Source organism: Sinocyclocheilus anshuiensis, unplaced genomic scaffold (assembly GCF_001515605.1).
Source record: "Sinocyclocheilus anshuiensis isolate Anshui unplaced genomic scaffold, SAMN03320099.WGS_v1.1 scaffold1289, whole genome shotgun sequence".
NCBI classification, from domain to species: Eukaryota; Metazoa; Chordata; class Actinopteri; order Cypriniformes; family Cyprinidae; genus Sinocyclocheilus; species Sinocyclocheilus anshuiensis.
The window spans coordinates 785,300-804,604 of NW_015549731.1; the positions used below are offsets into that span (position 1 = coordinate 785,300).

At 36.6% G+C, this 19,305-nt stretch overlaps 1 long non-coding RNA gene across 1 annotated transcript; it reads left to right on the forward strand.

The window, feature by feature from the left end:
- Window positions 1-1,517: 1,517 nt before the first annotated feature.
- LOC107660807 (uncharacterized) lies at window positions 1,518-4,215 on the forward strand. Its single transcript, XR_001631044.1, has 2 exons — window positions 1,518-1,607; window positions 3,871-4,215. It is a non-coding gene; the product is annotated as an uncharacterized LOC107660807 (long non-coding RNA).
- Window positions 4,216-19,305: the final 15,090 nt, after the last annotated feature.

A 19,305-nucleotide genomic window follows, 5' to 3' on the forward strand; every position in this document is an offset into this window, starting at 1 on the left:
CCATTATTTGTTTTTTTGTATTAAAGGGGTCCTATTATACTTTTTCACTTCTTCAACTTTAGTTAGTCTGTAATGTTGCTGTTTAGCAAGACTTTGTAAAAGAGCATAATAGGACCCCTTTTTTTGCATTTGCATTCCCCTGCTTAATGTTACTGTGATTTTCTGTTCTAAAACCTAGCGAGCTGCATATCTAGACAGCATTTTAAAGCATCATATATAGATAAATTATTTTGAATTTTTTATATTTTTGAATACAAAAAAAAAACAACCTTAAGATAAATCTGTAAAATAGACAGATTTATGCTTTACGTAATCAACTTCTTGATTCTGTAATTCTATTATAGTATTTTACACAAATCAAGAAATTTATGAAAAACAAGAATAAAGAAGATATAACAGCTGGATTCGCTTGCAAGATATTCAATATTAAAATGCATATTTGCTGAATGCATTATATGAAAAAAAGGTAAATTAGACAGGACTGCACTCTCAGGTTCTCAGCACTTTCAAACTAGAAGTCCCTTTTCCGACACTTATTATGGGCCAAACAGAAACACTTATCGGCTGATATTTGACCCGCCCCCAACCACTTATTTATTTATTTATTAAACAAAAACATTTTTTTTAATGATCAGAAACAGTTTTTCTGTTTGGCTGATGAGTGTCAGAAGCACAGGAGCTCCCATTTTCCATCTTCATTTGTTATATCAACCCTGGTCGATATATCAGTCGGCCAATATTTGTAGATGTGTGAAGACAGAAGAAACAGCTGTTCCAAAAGATGTTGAACGTGTTGATTATAAATATACTTACATTTCATTCAATACCCAAAACGATTAAAATGGACTATTTTTGTGTCCAATTTTTGTATGTTTTGTATTTTTATACTCATATTGTTAGCAGTTCAGTTGAGTCAAGTCTGCTGTGCGCCGTTTGTGTTCATTGCTGCCTATGAAGACGGTTTCAGATCACTTATGAGGTCCCATTTCAGTTTGGATGCTGCCTTTGAAAGTATGCAGCAAGTCAGCTCTCTAGCATTTGGAACAGAGTTTAGATGTTTTTGTGTTTTTGGTCGGTATTGAGTTATGAGCTATTTGATGCATTGCGCGCTGTGTGTCAGTTCTAGAAATAAGGCTGGAGTGTGTCAGATTTTTTTAGTGCAGGTGTCCTCTCTGTTCAATGGGTGGAGCGTGTGTGTTGAGAATGTATTTTCGAGCAAAAACGGCTTTGGGAGCACATCAGGCAAAGAGGTGTGAGACATGTCTTTGTCAAAGAGAGGCACTAGTCATACCCTCTGGTATGTACAATGACTGCACCCCCTTCCTCTGGGCTCGGCGTTGTAGTTATACCCCAGACGCACTGCTAATGTGGAGCTTTTCCTCCAAACTGACTCACACAGCTCTAATTATTAAGTATCCAAATGAGTCGCTACATCAGAAAAACTCCGTTCCAGCTTCACCAACTCATCCTTTTCCCCCTCCTCTCTCTCTCTCTCCCCATTTGTTTTCTTGCAGGTGATCAAAGACCTTTGGAACTTTTTACAGTCACTTAAAAAGTAATGGCTGCTCTGCGCTCCCCTTCCCGTCCCGGTGCAGCAGAAGTCTGGGGTGAGCCAGTAACAGCACTTCAGCTGTACGATCTGGCCTCTTCCCGTCTTAACGCGATCTGCCTGCTCTTCTCTCACTTTAAAGATGGATAGAGCAGAAGGAGCCTCAGCAATGGCAGAGATATCATGCTTCATGTTTTTTATATATATTTCTTTTAATTATGGATTTTTTTGTCAAGTCCACAGTGGTTTCTTAAAAGAACATTTAATGGGATGTTTTGCTAAGACAGTTATAATTTTAAAAGAGAACTAAGGGTGAATCTCACTAAATCTTATCAAGAACTTGTGCGGGTCATATTTTACCTCAAAAGAAATTATATTTTGCGTGTAGAAAATTAAGCCTATTTTGGACTAAAATGTTTTGCATTATGGCTTTTTTTCATAAGAATTAAGCACATTTCCCCCAATTCTCATTATCATAATGCCAAAAAAAAAATGTAAAAAAGAAATGTGGGAAAAAAAAATAGTGTTTTAGCAAAAAAGTGTTTATGCATCATGGAATGATTTGTGGTAGATATGATAATTTATGGTGACGTAATAAAAATGTACAGTATAAAATAAGTTAAATTGTACTATTTTATAATAATATGAATCACCATTAAGAATAACGTGGGGGAAAAAATACTTTAGTAACTCATTCTGGCACATTATTGTAATGAGAATTTGCAAAAATGTTCATGGTCATTAAAATAGCCTTTTTTAAATGCAAAATATAATTTCCTTTGTTTAGTTTTTTTTTTGCTTTTTTTTTGCTTTTTGGGTAAAATTTGATCCTGGGTGTTTTTGTGAGCATCACTCTTAAATAGAAAATAGAAAACCAATATTGGTTGGTGCTGGTTTATAACAATTTTATTTTTATTTATTTTATTTTTTTTGTAAGGCCATTTTAAAAAAAAAAGAAAAAACAACAACAACACTTGAAAGTTATCTTGAGTAAAATAGATTTTTTGCACTACCAGCCCAAGACCAGTTTGCTTCTTGTATATATTTTTTCAAACCATAATCACTGTAAATCATCCCATTAATTTCTTTGTGTGAAGATGGCAGCTGAAGTGTAGTAATGCTAAAGATTCAGTCACAATCTGAGTGTTCCGTCTGATTGAAGATTCCGTCCAGTTCACAGTATTCTGTGCAGCCCTCAGGATTCTGCCTTGCAGCAATTCCCATGGCCTTCAACATTTAAACAATTATCAATTATAATACAATTAATTATCAGTTAATACAATTATGGCCAGAATATAATACATTGTTAAAAAGATGATTGATTGTTTAGGACATTAAATATGATTGATTAAAACAAAAAAAGAGGGTGTTTAGTTGATCTGATGCCTTCAAATCCAGCTTTCGCTTTTTATGTTGTTTTTGTCAGTTGTTTTTATTGTTTTTTTCACTAAGCCATTTTAATTTGCTAGTACTAATAGTTAAAACTCTGAAATATACGTTGGTGTTTTTTTTTTAAAGCAGAAGAATCTGTCTTTGATCTGTTTTAATTAGTTTGACATGTTGTGTTGCCCTGTGAAATTGGTACAAGGGTGATTTTTTTTTTCACACATAGTATATGCTGCAAACAAGCAGTGCATTGCAACACAACTGTATTGTTCAATTATGATCAACAAAATGGTTTATAATGCAGTCACACAGTGCTGCTTGTTTGTTGATGTTGATTACATTGGGAGCAGTTAAATTTTGTCACATCATTCTGCTCACTTGCATTGTTAGATTGGCTTTCTTGAATGGAAATGGAGGTAATCCGGCTTTAGTTAATCTGTGAAATAAATACTGTATAACAACTTTTTGTCTGTGAATTATAACAATGTGAAGTTGCCTATACCTTTAACCATGGCCTTTGGATGAAGGTAACCAAATGCACCAGTAAGGTGTTGTTGTGACTGCTAACATCAAAGGCCGGAGACAAGATCATGTTCTTACCACGTAAAGTTTTCAGAACAAGACGTCTGGCTAGACTAGCACAAAACAAACTATATTCTGCACCTTTCTAATCTGAAAATGTTCAGTGCAATGCCCCATACATATGTATGTTGCATTGCACAGTTGCACCATGCAGCGTCTTGATTTTAGCTGTCCATCAGTAGTCGTTTCATTTACAAATAACATAGGTGTGAATTGATTGATTTAATGATTTCATTGATTTTTTACACCTACATCTGAACGTTGAATCAAAAGCAGCTCTGATGAAGTAAATGTTAGATGATGCTCTACATTCTTGTAACACTCAAAGACTGACTAAACAGTTTACTGTTTAGATGTCTTCTGTTCGACCTCAGCAGTCCTTTCTCCTGCTCCAGAATGTCTCCATCCCATTTCTCCTCCTGAGGTGTTCGCCTGATTCCGTTCTATCATTGTCAGAAACAGAAAGCATAAAAGTGTCAGCTGAAATGTACTCTTGCATTTTCTTTTTACACTTGCCTCCTTTTTCCTGAATGTCTGAAGCAATTTGTGGGAAAACGTATCACATGTTGATCAGCATGTTTCCTAAACTCTGGAACCTGGTCCAGTCCATGGCCAATATGATGACGACTCTGGAACGGACTCTGCAAACGTTTGCTATTTATTGCCATACAATAAAACTTTGTGAATTATACATACCATTTGCTTGTTTTGCAGCTCACACTTTTTTCTTATGCTTTTTGAAGAGTAATGTTTAGGGGAAAGTTACATCCATCAGCAGATGAATCTCAAATGTAGAGATCCATCACAAACTCCAAAAGCAAAGTACTTGTAAGAACAAACCGTATTTTTATACTTGTGTGATTCTTATTGTCATTGTAGACCATTTTGATTGACCTTTCCATGAAAATTATTTTGCTTTGCTAGTTTAGTTTAGGAAAATAGTTTCTGATTTAGTTTAGGAAAATGATTTAGTTTAGGAAAATATTCTTCATGCATTCACCACATGGTGGCGATAATGGTTTTTGATGACAGTATATTTTGATTTATGGAACATTCCTTCCCTCTATACTGTAAGGGACAATTAATCAGCCTCTCACCTGGATTACGCCCCTTCATTATACCTACTTCCTGTTGTCTGAGTCTACAGCAGGAAGTGAGCTCAGCAGACAGGGTGTGTGCGTGTGGGGGGGGGCAAGCCTTGAAGTATTATTGTGTGGAATTCCCCCTCTTTCCCAAGTGTGAGGAATTCCAGATCAGCGCACACTCCAGGCAGAAACGGGGATGAAGGAAAACATACAGAAATTCCACCTGAAGCTATTCCAATCAGCAGTTTGTAGGAATTATGAAATATTTCTCTGATTCAGCTGCCTGACTGAAGTGTCCAGTCATGACTGTGCAAACAACAGTGTCAGCAAGATCATGTTGGGAACAGAAACCGTTTTGATCCCATTTAATAATGGGACAGATGCAGCTGTCCTGCGTGTTGCACATTAGTGCTTAACTGTGCAAACGTCAGCTCTTTAACATCTCTGTGTTCACTAGAACTGGAATCAAATAAGCTATCAGACCCTTTTCCTTGCATGATCTTAGACTATTCTGTAAATATGGATTATTGGAGTTAAAAAAAAAAAAGTCATGTTAATTTGCTGTTTGTAATTATTAGTGAATCAAGTGTTTCCTAGCTTTTTTTCCAAGTAAATCATACTCCCCTTGTTCCAGTGTAGGCCTATCCAAGATGTATTTTTTTTAAACACAGTGGACTCAAAATGCAAATTCCCTTAAAAATATTTGTATCTTTGACCTTTCAGGTGCATGTTTATAAGTGGGTTTTCAGAAACCACCCCCAACTAGTCATTTGAAACTCATAAAAAAAAAAAAAAATTCATAACTCTTTTACATAAAATTAAAATGCATGATCACTGGTTCAATTCAGTAGCAGTTTTGCTTCATTCATTACACAAATAATTCTGCATTAGGTTGGGATTTGAACTGTTGTCCTTTAACTTATATCTTTAGTTTAATGCATCTGAGTCTTATGGAAAGAATTATTATTTGTTCTTTGGTTTCGTCTTTTCTTATTTAGGCCTTGACTGCCACTAGTGCCGCCTTGTAATAAAATTTGTGCTTGATGCACCTGCATACAGGTAAGGAAAACAGGTGTAGAATTAAGATTTTCTAGACATACTGACTATTTTAAAGAAAACTGTATGAGAACTCTGAACATCATGCAGATTTTATGTATGCATGTAATACTCTGATGTGCAAGATACAAGCAGAGCTGTGTGAGAAAACTGTATCACAAAGAAACACGCTCAACTTGACCTTCCATCCATTGTGACGAATGAACTGGAAGCAATGTCATCCGTCATTTTAACATCTCCTCCATGACTCATTGTTTGATCAGACTGCCAAAAATTAGGACATTTTTGCACTAAATTGGATTGAAAATCACAAAATAACAGTATTAACTTCCCAGATGATAACTGAATTAAGCATGCAGCATAATGAGTCATGTGAAATCAATGTAGTGTGCTGCTGTTTGAAATGTTTATGGATGCATACAGCATACTTTCACATACTATTTTCTTTTATGGCTGCAGGTGCAGTGGAACCAATTTAGTCCCTTCCTTAAAGGGCTACCATCCCTTCCAAAACCTAGCAAGCTGCTTTTGTAGGCATCACATATCACACATACACAAAAGGAGTCTAAATTTAAGATTTATGAATTTAAATGGCATATAAATCTTCCATCCATTTAGATTACACAGTTTTAACATAAACTGTCATATTCTGAACTGTCATATTCTGAGTTTGTTTCATTCATGTTTGTATTCTGTTTGATTTAGCTTTCCGGTTCTGTTCTAGGTGTTGCTGTTAGTTAATTGGTTTTGTTCTCCTCTGTTCCCTGCCTATTTGTTTCCTTGGTTACTCATTGATTTAGTACTCTGTTGAGGTGTTCCTCATCTGTTTACTCTTGTTTGCGAGTTCTATTTAATCCTGCAGTTTCAGTTCTATCATGGCAGGTTTTAGTTGAGTTTAGTGGTGTTTAGCTGTGCTGAATTGTTTTTTTTTTTCTGTGACTTCTTGGATCTCTGTTTGTGGATTATGCCTTGAGCTTCTGTCTCCAGTGCCTTTATGAGAGTTCAACACCGCATTGCCTGACGTAAACCTAATGTGATGCATTTTTATTCAGAAATAAGATTTGTGTGTGACTTAACAGGTAAGATTTTTGCAGTAGTTCTAATAAACTAAAATGTGTTTTAAATACACAATAACCAGGTTTATATAATTATCACCAATAAATCAAATTTGTTTCAGGTCCCATACATTTTAACTAATTGAATATTGCTTGTTCCGCAGCTAGCTATATATATACAGTGGTGTGAAAAAGTGTTGGCCCCCTTCCTGATTTCTTATTTTTTTGCATGTTTGTCACAATTTAATGTTTCAGATCATCAAACAAATTTAAATATTAGTCAAAGATAATACAAGTGAACACAACATGCAGTTTTTAAATTAAGGTTTTTATTATTAAGGGAAAACAAAATCCAAAACTACATGGCCCTGTGTGAAGAAGTGTTTGCCCCCTAAACCTAATAACTGGTTGGGCCACCCTTAGCAGCAACAACTGCAATCAAGCGCTTGCGATAACTTGCAATGAGTCTGTTACAGCGCTGTGGAGGAATTTTGGTCCACTCATCTATGCAGAATTGTTGTAATTCAGCCACATTGGATATATATATATATTTGAACTGAATACAATTTATTCTTTGAACACATTTATGCATTTTGAAAATGAGTATTTAAATAAACTTAAATATGTATATAGATGATGATAAACCATGTTGTTTTTTTTTTCCTGTACAAATAAACCATGATTTTGGGCAAATATTTCCTGTTTCTTACCCGTTTCATTTATGTATGACTGGTATATATGCATCACAATGTTTATTTGTTTATGTTAAAACTCTGTAATCCAAATAGATGGACAATTTATGTGCAATACATAAATCTAAGTAATTTGAGTGTAGAAGTTCTTCAGATGCTACGGTCATGCTTTTGGTCAAATTGCATGTATATAGATAATGCACAGCGCCAAGCCCAGCCAAATCAAATGAAATTCAATTCTAAATCTTTCAGTCTAGTTAGAAACTGACTGTATTACCCAATATTTTGGGATTATATACATAAAAATATAGTGTAATTTTGTGCTTATTAGAATACTGTTTTTTTTTTTTTTTTTTAAGCTTTGTAACATTCAACACAAACATCTATACAGATAATAAATTTTGCATCAGGAGGGTTATTTTAATAATGGAAGTTGCTGCCTATGTAGTGCATTCCAATTGAGTTAGGATGCTCCCTTAAAAGGTACTACTAGGTTTTGGAACAGAGGCCAAATCTCACAGTAAGTGAGTCTTTCCAGTGCTCTATATGGAAAGATGCAGTGCTGAACCTGTCTGATATACCTGGGCCAGGTAAAAAAAAACCCACAGCATTCATGCTCATGGTTATAAAACAGACTGCTGAAGTGCAGAGGAGACAGATTTGTAAACGTTGACTGGGAGAATGAAGGAATGGCAACTTGGCGTGTATATCCAGGAACCCTAGGGGCAAAAACTGGTTGGATCAAGGCTGATTAAATGTTTGACGTAGCTTCAATTTCAGCCGTCATGAGCTTGGCAGTCTCATTTGGGTCGTCAGACCTGTGATGGTGAGTGATTGGGTTGGACTTGCTCACCAGTATTCATCAGAACATTGGTCAAGCATTAGTCTATATGCCAAATCCTCTGCGCTCCCATTGTGTGAGGAACAGACCAAAAATTGTTGTGTTTCACTGATACTCTTCCGCTCACAGGTCATGCCACGTTCGATGTCACTAAAGCCGAACACCATTGTTACTTGAGTGTCATATGACTTATTGTGTTGGTGCAAGTTTAATAAGTGGCACTGCAAATAAGATATTCCTGCACCATTCCTGTAGCTCAAAGAGAAGAGCATGGCATTAAAAGTACCAAATCAAACCCAAAGTCTGAAAAGTAAAAATTTATACTTTCAGTGCAATGTATGTTGCTTTGGATAAAAGCGTCTGCCAAATGCATATAATAAAGATACAGCAGAGGGCAAGATTTTAAGTGAATAACTGCATTGCAAAACTCATGATGTAAACACTGTGCGATTTACCCATGAAACCATATTAAATGTAGTCTGGGTTCGATTTTCTTTTATTTCGGGTAGTTTTGTTCTGGTTTTTGAGAATGAGGGAATGTCATACAACTGTCAAATTTGACTAGATTCAACCAAGTGGCAGATGAGTTTGCTCTAAAAATCAATTGAATTGAACCTTTGACGTAACAAACAAAAGTCCCTTTTGCATATTTATAAGGATTTAAGAATCGTTTTTTCCACAGCCAAATCAGAATAGACTTGCGATTTTTGATTTTGCAACCCACCGGTAGAAAACCACTAAAACTTGAGGTGAACTAAAACTTTTTGTACTTTTTGAACTATTTTTTTTTTCTCTCTCTCTCTCTCACAGATTTTAGACATCTTGATTAATGGCAGCTTTTCATTTTTACAAGGTTTTTGGGGACAAACGCAGTGCAACAATACCGTACAACATTTTACAGTTAATTATTTTTTGCTGACCAGAAAAGTCTAACCTAATTTATCATCTCCGCAACATATGTTCCATTTGTTCCATTGGTTCATTAGAAGCAAACTAAGCTCTAGCTGTTTCATTAACATTGCGAGCTTGTGGAACTGTTCACTTTCCCACAGTCTCCGGCTACGCCTGTGCTGGCGTGAACTTTCTCTCAGGTAGCATGGGCCTCTGGAGGAACACATTGCATAATCCTTTCCCCATCGATGGAAAAAAAGAATGCCTGAAGTATGAGATGGAGGGCCTAATTATTCTGCAATATCACACTGGACTCTGCACTGAAGCAGGGTTGGCGCAAACGTGGCCTTGATTTCCCAGCAACTAAACAAGGTTGGATTCAGTGCGTCACTCAAAGGGGGTAAGCACTCATTCTAGTAATATTTCTATTGTGCTGTGTATAATTACATTTTTAAATGATTCTGAAATAAGTCTTCTATGCTCACTGTAGCCTTATGTTTTCTCTCATTTTAGTGTATTTGCATGTTTATTTGTGTGAATGTTATTGCCAACATGTCTAAGCGTTTGGTTACATGTTGTTTCTCTTTTCTTCCAGAGCTGCTCTGTGTGTGTTTCACTGTAAGATGTCAGGTACATCAAAAACGACATGTTAACACACTGTCTATACAGCCCAAAAAAAGCAAAGAAGCATTTGAACTATTTGTGGAGAGCTTTCAGAATGGAAGTGGAACGATACGATAGCCCGAGGGGAAAATAAGTGATCATGCTGGTATGTTTAGATTAGACAGAGAGGAAGCCATCATTGTCATTGTCAGATTTCAGTTTTTTATACTGCACTGAGCTTTGACATTCTATCCTGTTCTAATCTGTTAGAAGGACACCTAAACTGCTTCTATCGCTCTCAAAGCAGTGCATTCGCTCTATGATGTGTTTATTTGTAAAAGTTTGCGTAATATAAGCATGCTTTTAGAGATGTGTTTATTAAAAGTTCCTCTTTACATCTTCACGTCTTAAGGGTGTGTGTAGGACGGTTGCAATGTGCGCCGCGTGATTCATGAAGTGGTAAAGACCGAGCTGCCAGTTTTGAGAGAGGAGGCCAAGCTTTATTAATAAGAGACAAGGTGCGCTTCCCTTAACATGTGCCAACATGTGAGTGCATTACCTTCTCGGCTGGCTATGGCAGAGATGTGAGTTGCATTCCTCTACCCACAAAAACCCTCGGCTCTGAGCACTGAGAGGCATTAGAGACAAGGGCCAGTTTGGAAAGGATTTCATTTCAGGTTTTAATAGCTTGTCAGTGGTTTCTTAGAAGCTGCTGTGTGGTTAGTTTGTGGTTTCTCGGTGGTTACTCTTGTAAAACTTTATGAATCATGGGTCTTTGTTAACAGCCAAAGGACTGTTCCTCAATCTTGATCTACTAATGGCCAATCCAAACGCAGGGCCCAACAAAAAGGGTGGCTTGATGGCCCAGGGCAGGTGTGAAATTGTTTCAGGCCCTTTGACAGAACCAGCATCACCCTATACTCTTAAAAATGAAGGAGTTTTTGCAGTGATGCCATAGAAGGACCATTTTGGGTTCCCTAAAAAAGCTTTCAGTGAACAATTCTTAAAAGAACAATTTTTCTTACTGTGAAGAACATTTAAATGATCTAAAGAGCCCTTTTCCACTCTAAAGAACCTTTTGTGGAATGAAAAGATTCCCTGGATGTTAAATGGTCTTTATGGAACCATAAAGAACATTTGTTCTGTACTGATTCTAAACTACATCTTAAGCTTATTTTTTATGCTTTGCAAACTCAAAAAAATTTTCTCTCCATATTTTGAATATTGTTGTTGATAATTCTGGTGATTTTAATACGTCACTTGTCACTTATGTTTTGAATGATTTGTGACTTTTTTTTTTCGAAGTTGGAAAAAACAAAGAATTCAGTGTGTTGCTGATTCTTTGTAAAGTAATTCCTACACCAGTTTTTTTTTTTTTATTATTGTTTTTTCAGTGTGGAAGCATCAAACAAATCAGTAATGTTCTCCTGTTTATCCTTTTTTTGTTGTTGTTCAACGAAAGTTTATGAATTCATAAGTTACATTATAGGACGTTACAGTTCTAATAAAAAATTAGCTATTGACTATTATTGCAAACGTAGCTAACTTGTGTGTGTGTATATATATATATATATATATACTTACAGTATTTATTATAATGTTAATTAATTTTTTGTTTGTTATTGATAATATATTTATTAAATATAATTATTGTTTATTTATTTATTCATTCATTCATTCATGAAAACAAATGTATATTCAATAAAAATTATAAATAGATGTTTTTAAGACACACAAATTATATTGTTAAAAAAGTGACAATTTAGGTTGAACTGGCCCAATCGGACAAGCAGGGGAAAAAAAAGTTGAGCACAGAAATGTTTTCCCTTGTTAAAGCTTATTTTCAGTGAAAGGAACTAAACCTAAATGTTTAACCAGATGACTTTCTTAGTCATGTTACCCAGAGGTTGTGGTAGCTGTTTCTGTGTGGAAGTACTAGACTATTGTTGTTCTAATTGCCTATCTGTGATTTAGAGAGTTGTTTTGCTTCTTTCACTGCAGGACAAAAAGGCCATATATTTACCTACAAAGACCTCTTTAGCTTTTGAAATTCACCCTTCACTACTGCGAACAATTTTGTTTTAGCGTTTTCCTGATACATTAGCTAGCTCTTGAGACGGTGAAGCTAAAAAGGGCCATTTGTCACTCCTAAGCATCTCCTGAGTTAAATAAAGTGAGCGATATTTGTGCAGATTGTGGTCCCTGTGGTTTCTGCGGTTCTGCACTTCAAACATGCTCAGCCCAGGGTCGCATGGGGCACCTGTAGCTCTCTGAGAATGATGGGATGAGGTTTGGGTTTTTTTCCTTCTTGACTGAGTTCTGGAGACTCTTATCGAGATGAAGTGAACCCATTTGCTGCTAAATGGTGCGTGACAGGCCATGTGATTTGCAGGCTTTTTGTTACGATGCGATGGCCTCTATCTATCGTTACAACTTGGCCAGGTTGATCCCGACAACCTGAGACTTACCATATGAACAGTGAAATGAGAAGACCGCAGAAATACAAATCATTGTAGGCTTGATGAGGTCATACATAAACACCTGGTATGGATCACCTTTTGTCGAGGAAGAGAATTTGAGCTTAATTTACTACACTATTTACTAAATGCAAAGCTGTTGTTGGAGCTTAGCGATTAGCACGCGTTCTGACATGTCATTTCACGACCTCGCTCACCCTGTCTTTTCTACTAAATTTCCACTGTACCTCTTAATAAAAAAAAGCTAATAAATAAATGCAGTACTCTTTACTAGAAATCAAGCAAAAAAAAAAGTGTTATATAGTCAAATCTGTAAATGTGTTACTGAAATAACGTTGCTGTCAAATGAATCCAGAGGAGACTGTGATGCCTAATTACCACATTAAGTCTTGCTGCTTTGGAGAGAGAAAGGTGGTTGTTTGTAATGGTGTACTTACCGTCAAGGCCTTCCCCTTCAGCACACTTTTCACCCGATAAACCATTATATAGACTTGTTAAAATGAACTTCAGTTGAAGTAGATGCTTAAATTTAATCGCAGCAGCATTTCTGTAGCATCGTTAGGCTTCATCATCTAATCTCAAGCAGCCTGACTTTTGGCTCAACATAAAGACTGGTCCAGTTCACAGGTTATAGAGCCCAACAGTTGGGTTCCAGAAGTAAAAATCCCATTAATTTTCTCCATAAGGGAATAGATTTTTAAGAGTATCTTAAAAACCTTTAGAGGCAGACTCTGAGCTGTTGCCATCAGCCCACATTATATTAACTTATGTTTAAATAATTGTTTAACAGCATAATTCCTGGTGAAAAACTACACTGAAGTGTGGTAACATTTACCTTTCCTCTCTGAAATTTTGCAGACAAAATCCAGTCATTTCAAGAGTAATTTGTGCAATTGGGAGTTTTGCATGAATGTGAAAAAGTTCCCCACTCAGATGTTCAAGTTGCTCATGTGAATTCGCCATGCTGACCAACAGAAAGCTGCTTGGTTTAAAAGTGACTTCATGCATCTCTATGCTTCTGACATTACTATTATATAATAGTAATAGTAATAGTAATAGTAATAGTACTATTATATATACAATACTATTAGCAAGTAAATTATGACATTAACTATTCCCTTAAAAATGTGAATCTCTTAGGAAGGTGATCTTTTCATCCGTGTCCTCCTCAGAAAACATCTGCAACCAAAAGCCAGACAGGTATTTTAAGAGTTGATTGGTCATGGATGGTTTTCTCTCTCTCTCTCTCTCTCTGTTGCTGAAAGCCCAGAGGCTAGTATTTCACTGATTACAGAGTGGCCATATGTGAATGGTTGTTTGTGTATTGACAGAACAAAGGAAACGCAGGCTCTAAGGAGGTGTTAGACAGGGGAATGGATCAGACCAGCCCATAAAGTGTCCGGGAGGGGGGACTAGACTTGTCCATTGAGTTCAAGCTGGTTTCAGCTAGCTGGAGGGACACACACAGTACACCTCCAGCACACTTCTCAGAAAAGTCTGCTAATCTGAGTGTGTATATGTGTGTGCATTTATACACGGGGTGAGATGGTGTAAGAGAATACACCTGAGACTGCGTGAATTCAAACCGACGAATATGGCTCGCTCCAGTGTTGTCTGCTTTCCCAAACAAAGCTTCTCTGTTTTAAAACAGTAAAGTGCCCTTAGATGACCCAAGCTGGAAGCAAAGGTAGTGTTTACTGTAATCGGAGATACTGTTTTTATATAATTGAGCATTGTAAGGACAAGGCTTCTGTTCGGGACTGGTGGGGTGACACTACTTCATTGTATTTTATTAAATAGATGATGTAAACAAGGTTATCTGGCCCACATCCAGAGCCAAGTAATTCTCTGACTGACAACGCAAATTTTGTCCGTCAACACTTCAGACGTTTCGACTCTTTATTGCCTCATTGTGAAGATTGAAGGCGTCATGGTGTAATTACAGCAATCAAATTACTTTCAGCATCCAACTGAGTACATTTCACATTTAACCCACCTTCCCCATGTCTTTAAATCGCAACCCGAGATGTGATTTGCCGCCACCGTCCGGCCTCCGCCAAAGAAACCTGCTGTTCCCAAACCAATTACTCTCTCCGGTTTGAAACATCTACTCTATTGTGACAAGCTCTGACAGCCCGGCTCTTTCAAATCTATTAAACTCCACTCTGCAAAAACGACTGTGGAATAATTAAGGAGCGTAGAGTTCACCGAGCCATGGAAATTGATGCAGTCATGAAAATAAAAACATATGTTAGCAGCTAGTGGCAAGGGAGTCGTACCGAGTGTTTATGACGTTGGGCAGGGAATGTAGAGCAAGAGGGGAAATATCATCATTAGCGTCACGCTGCGTAGCCTGGTCGCGGGCTGCGCTAATGCGTTCTATGCGCAGGCCAGGATTTGCACTGCACTGACAGAGCAATTATCAAATTTGGTTGCCGAGGTAGTGTCACCTTCTCAGACCCACCGACCACGACATGCACCCCCCGACCTTCAAACGCTCCTCACCCCCCACACACACTCCTGTTCCCACCCACACACCTATCCAACATCACACACACCGTGTCCTGCAATTCAGTGGGCTTCTAAACGGTTCCATGCTGTCGACGTGTGACGGGGGACAAATTAGGAATGTGTGCACACCCTGAAAGCAACATCAAGGCTTTGGTTCCCCTCTCTGTCGCCTTCAGAATCCGACACGACATGACCCTACAGCGACCTACCAGGGGTTTGAAACCTGGGATTGACCATTGCTGTGGTGATAGATAGACAGATAGATAGATAGATAGATAGACAGACAGACAGACAGATAGATAGATGGACATTTATCTATATTCCATAATTTTCGCATAATTTATATTTGTCTAAACATTAATAAATGTGGCTAGATAGATATATTGAACAAAATATTGAATCATTTTGTTTTTCAAATATTTTTCAAGCCTGATATTAATAAGACTTTTTTTTTTTTTTCAAAAGGTTTTTAAGATCATGAGAAACCAATGTTTGAAGTGTTGGATTGGATGGATCAATGGATGGAAGGCTGTTATAAACAAAATTTAATGAAAACACTTCAACTAAGGCATCAGTAAGCTATAATAAATCTTATTCATATATATATATTCGAGTGATTCTGTGAATACAAAGTTGAGTTACTCAGTTCAAATGTAAAAATCTCTAACTGACTCCATATGCATCATGTAATGTACAAAAGCTGTCACTACGGTACACCTTTGTACATTATTTACCTGTAAAGGGTGCATTTTAGTACCTTAAAGGTATATATCAGTACCATTTGAAAAGATACTGCAGTGACAGTTTTTGTACCTTTTTTTCTGAGAGTGTACACAATTATTTAACCCACAAATGTCAAGTTTTGTAGAGAATAATTTACTCTATAACCTCCAAATGTTGCCTCTAAATTCTTAGAATCTTCTGTTACTTCTTTGCTGGAATCTGAGCCCATTCCTCACATGCAAAAGCTTCCAGATCACTAATAATCTTTGGTTTCCAAGTTGCCACCGCTTTCTTCAAATCCCACAGAAGATTTTCAATAAGAGTTAAATCTGAAGACTGAGCAGGCCACTTAAGATCATTCTAGGACCAGTCCCTAAACAAGGCTTTGGTAGATTTGAATGCATACTTGGGATCATTGACCTGCTGCAAGAGTCCAATGATCACCAAGCTTCAGTCTGAGCAATGAAGGCATCACATTCTCTACCAAAATGGCCTGATACTTCAAAGAATTCATGACGTCTTTCAAAGAGTCAAGATTTCCAGTTTGACCGTGGTGGTGATGGTGGTGTTCTGGTCATAAACATTGCTTTATTTTTGCACTAGACATACCAATGATCCATGGGCTCAAAAGTTTTAGTTTGGTCTAACTACTCATTAAAATGTACTTCAAGAACTCCTCAGGTATATCCAAATTAATTTTAGCATATTTAGGTTAGCCTTTATGATGTTCTTGGTCAATCGTGCTGTTCAGCGAGGTGTACAGGCATGAAGGCCGTGTTTTTTTAGTGTTCTTATATAGTCTTTGGCAATTAAATTGAGTGTTTTTCTCAGTTGATCAAACGTCTTATTGACCTTGATGAAATTATGCTTTTTGACACCTAGGACTGGGTTTTCTGTGGTAAAAGAAATTTTAAACTCACAAATGAGTCTCTAGGAACTTTTTGTATTTGGGAAATGTTCTTGTAGTCATAGACTCTCTAATGGACACTCTTAAAAATAAAGATTCTCTATTAGCATCAATGGTTTAATGCAGAACCTTTAACATCCATTGGACCTTTCCATTGCACAAAAGGTTCTTTATAGAGGAAAAAAGTTCTTTAGATGATTAAAATGTTCATCACACTAAGAAAGAAATGGTTCTTTTAAGAACTGTTCACTGATAGCTTCTTTAGTGAACCCAAAATGGTTCTTCTTGTGCATTGCAAAAACCCCTTTAGTAACCTTTGTTTTTAAGCGTGTAATAAAACAACTTCTTCTATATAGATCTTGTGAGAGCTCTTTTGTCTTGGTCAGTTTTGCTACTCAACTTTAGCACATGCATGGGGTAATTCTATGTATTTGCAACAGCTAAAGCTAGTTGTCTTTATAGAGTTTATGAAGGTTTAATTGTGTTGTAACTATTTTTATTCTATAAGTGATTTAAAAACAGCAATATTGAATAGGGATTGAATAATTATGACTCCTTATGACTAAGCTGCATTATGAAAAATCCTATAACTCAAAAATATTACATTATATATTGATATTATCACATTTAATATGCCACTAAATTACTAAAGATACAATTTAAAAACTCTGGCTCTTAAAGCTTACATTTGTAAATTGGCATCAAAAAAGTACCAAAATTGTAAGAGTATTATAAATATTAGAAACAATTTCAAAAATGGCGTACATTGAAAATTATTATTACATGAAAGAAGGAAAATATGACCTACTTGTAAAATTATTTTAAAAATAAAGTACTAAAATGTCACAAAATTGTTTACATTTGTGTAATGCATAATAAAAATAGGTCAATTAGTTTTTGCTTTACTTTTGTTTACAGAGAAACCTTTTAATCCATTGTGAGAGACACTGATATAGTTCTTTCTCTTGACACACTAGACTCAAAAAGCCCATCAGATATCGATCAGCCAATTAGATCTCTCCATCACCTTCAAATGCAATAGGACACAGATGCTGTGACTCCCTCCATCTATACGTTTGTGTCAGAGATGAAAGCGGAAGCAGGGAGGAAGCTGGGTGTGTCGGAGGTGTTCTGACACTAATGTGGTACACTGGGCTTTACTTCCAGAACTGTGAAGTTACTCTGTCAAGCTTTAAAAGGCCTTGTAAAGCCTTTGAACAACTGTGCTTGACCTTTTTTGCCTGCTTTATTTATTTAAGTGTTGCTAACTTTCATTACACCGATGCACTGAGGACACACTGTTTTTATTATTTTTTTAGGCCTCGGTTTTGTGCAGAATGCCTTGATCTGACATATTTATCTTTTTTTAATGCATTTTATCCTGTCATTAAGCTGTTTGACTAATGATCCTTTGTTGTTTAGTTAAATCACTCCTCAGTCCACTTAACTACTGCACATACAAAGTGTGACCCACTTTAAGGTTTAGCAGTTTTTCACAAGTTAAAAGTGTGATGTAGACCTCTCCAGCTCTCCCAGGAATAACTGTTGGAATCTATCGCTCATTCGTTTTGTCTGTATTCTTCCAAGTTGTGCAATTCTAATAAATAACAAAGCCAATTTAAACACAACTATGTCTATGCTTCACGCTAGACAAATGAATTTGGCCCTCACCGTAGCATAAGTTGCACTTGGAATCCACCACGTGAATAATTATACCCTGTAAGACAGATGCAGCATCCAAAGCTTTGAATATTCAGAAAGATCTAGCCACTTCCGAATTCAAGAGAATGCCAGAGTGTAACTTCCTATTCGTGAGATCTGCGTGTCCCAATCTCGGCCTTGTTGCAGGAAATGTTCTGTAGGTTGTCATATTGCCAAAGCCTCCCTTGACTTTTTTGGATGATGACGGATTAATCTTTGTGTTCGCTTCTTCATTGAAACCGCTTTCGTTTTGGTTGTTCCCAAATGGATAATTGTGAGCTTACCGCATGGTCCAGGTGATCCACTTCAAAGGAAATTCACTTTACTCAACATCAGCCTTCCTGATTTATAGGTTAGCGTTTAATTTTAAAATATTATTAAATTATTTTGTATTATACAGAAGGAGCTTGCATGCAAATGATAAAAATGCATGCAAAACAAGAAAGAGCACATGCTAAAAGGAAGAAAAAAATAACAATCATGTCACTATATAGGAATTAATTTGGTGTTAATGAAGTGTGATTTTTTCCACTACCTTCTTTTGGCATGTGCTGTTCTAGGCCAGACAAAATAATTCATCAGATTCATAATAGATATATTGGACACCAACCCTGTCTGAGGTTGTTTGTAATAGTTAGAACAAGAAAAACGTCAACTGGACCATGTTGTTTTACACCGCATGCTTTGTTAGTTTTTAACCTTTAAAATAAATCTAAGCTGTGCTTTGTAAGTTAATTCTGTGCGAATGATAGACTACACTGGTAAAACATGCAAAAGCAGTCATGTAAATTAGTTGTAGATGTTTCTTTTTTCTCTGATCACAGCTGAGAAAAGGGCTATTGAGGGAATAAACTTGCAGCTGGCAGGGGGCATGTTCAGAAGACCTTGTAAACACATTCACACCTCTGATGCATTTCAATGCCCGATGACTTATAGCACAGTATTGAAAATTCGAGTTCGACAAGCACTTGCATTTCAATACTGTCTGAGTGGAATCAACAAACTCCACCAATAAAACACTTTCAGCTTTGGGAAGTTTACAAATGAGCTGAAATGGGGGTAATCAGTGGATGGAATTTTTTTTTTAAAGGGGTGTTTCACTGGGTTTTTTCTAGGCTTGATTGTATTTATGGGGTGCAGTCTAAAATGTGTTAATGCTTAGTTTTTAGTTTTTTTCACATAATTTACCTTTATTCCACACAGCTCTGTCCCTTCTCTGAGAAACGTGCTGATCATTTCCTTCTTT